The sequence below is a fragment of the Chrysochloris asiatica genome, unplaced genomic scaffold, assembly GCF_000296735.1.
Source record: "Chrysochloris asiatica unplaced genomic scaffold, ChrAsi1.0 scaffold00103, whole genome shotgun sequence".
NCBI lineage: Eukaryota > Metazoa > Chordata > Mammalia > Afrosoricida > Chrysochloridae > Chrysochloris > Chrysochloris asiatica.
Window position 1 is genome coordinate 4,721,448 of NW_006408621.1, and position 1,842 is coordinate 4,723,289.

Here is a 1,842-nt window from a genome sequence, read left to right on the forward strand (position 1 = left end):
TTTTTTTTTTTCCCAAGCCATTGAGGTGTTATTGTATTTGCATTTAATTGCTGATTGCATGCTGGGGTGTTCTTAGGCCCTCACTGCAAGTCTTTATCAAGAAGTACTTCAAGTCTTCTTCACTTCCAGCAAGGTTGTGTCATCTGAATTTGTTAAGTTGTTAATGAATCTTCCTCCAATGCTGATGAGACATTGTTTTTCATTTTATTCATCTTAGATTATTTACTCAGCATACAGAGTGGTTGAACATGGTAAAAGGTTACAAATCTGATGCACATCTTTCCAGATAGATTTTAAACCATTCAGTATCCCTTTCTTGAATTCCAGAAATTCCATTAATCCACATAGTCATGTATTGCACCAATGCCTTCATGGCAGCCTGGACCTCTTCCTTCAATATCATTGGCTCCTGATCATATACTACACATTGATATGGTTGAATATTAGCTAAATCATTTTGGTACAGTGGGATATATACTCAAGGTCATATTTTGCCTCTTGTGGACATGTTTTAATATGCTTCAGCTTCAACCTGAACTTGTACATGAACAACTGATAATCTATTCCACAGTGTGTTCCTAGTCTTGTTTTGGTTGACTGTACCTCTTCATCATCTCTTCCCACAAATATAGTCAATTTGATTCTTGTGTATTTCATCTGGTGAGGTACTATGTGTATAGTTGCTTTTTATAATGTTGAAAAGAAGTTGGTAGAATTCTTCAATTTCATCACTGGATTTGGTGGTTGGTGCATGCATTTGAATAATAGTGGTATTTACTGGTCTTCCTTGGAGGTGTATAGAAATTATCACAGAAAGCTTTGTACTTCAAGATATATTTTGAAATTCTCTCTTTTTTTTAAAAAAAGTTTTTATTGTGAATTGTGTGGTAGTTTACATGAGAGACCATTAGCTTTACATTCATCCTATCTTATTTCATTTCATTGCAATGATTACAATTCCCTGCATGCATCATTAAACAGACAAAGGGTATACCCCGCAAGCCTGATCCCTAGCCGTCAACACTCAGACCCTCTCCCTCCCAGAGTCCAGAGTTTTCAGCATCTCCATCTCTCCTCATCATCATCTCTGCTTCCATTTCTAGCGTCACTGCTTCTCTAGATAGGGTCCCGCAATCTGCTCTTGTCCCTTGATGGTCCCAGGGATCTCTGCTCCTTGACAGCAAGATCAACCACTCCTCTCCTTTTGTTACAAAACATCTACCTCTACATTTCCAGCACTTACAGTCAGACCTGATAGCAATCATTCACTATGAACCACAAGAGTCTTATTCCCATCACCTTTCATCAGCCCTGACCAGACAGGTTGGAAAAAACTCAGTGGAGACTCTACCTTCCCCTTTACCCTCTGGAACTAGGTTCCCACTTGGAAGATCGTAAGACAGTCACTTCTTGCCTTTGTAGCTCCCCCATTTTGGGTAGCCAAAGTTTAAGTTGCCCATCCTTGTAGACCCTGTGTACTGAGGGGATGGGAATGATCTTCACTGTAAAGATTTATTTCCTCCTTTGAGTTACTACATCCACAAGCATAGGTCAAGTTCATCGAATTGTAGCAGATTACTCTTTTTTTTCCCTCTTCTTTCTTCCTCTTGTCAAGTTCTAGTCATCCAACCATTGAAGCTAGGTCAAATGGGTCCTATCTGCAAGTAGGGTGTTCTTGTGCATCTGTCCTCACCTCATATCAGCCAGATGCTTCACTCTCTGCTCTAGCCCTCTGTGGCCATGTCCCTATCCATGGTCCCAGAAGTCCCCAGGTCTTGCCATACTGCTGGCCAACCAGGTCTCAACCCAGGTTGACAGGAGTCTGTTGAATGTGGTTGGACT

General features: G+C 40.6%; 1 protein-coding gene across 1 annotated transcript in view; it reads right to left on the minus strand.

Annotated features, from left to right (window-relative positions):
* Window positions 1-201: 201 nt before the first annotated feature.
* The window catches only part of NDC80 (NDC80 kinetochore complex component), a 96,098-nt gene continuing 94,457 nt past the window's right edge, over window positions 202-1,842 (minus strand). The window contains exon 20 of the mRNA XM_006867275.1: window positions 202-212. The gene's annotated coding sequence lies outside the window, so the exon portion shown is untranslated. The remainder of the gene's footprint in view (window positions 213-1,842) is intronic.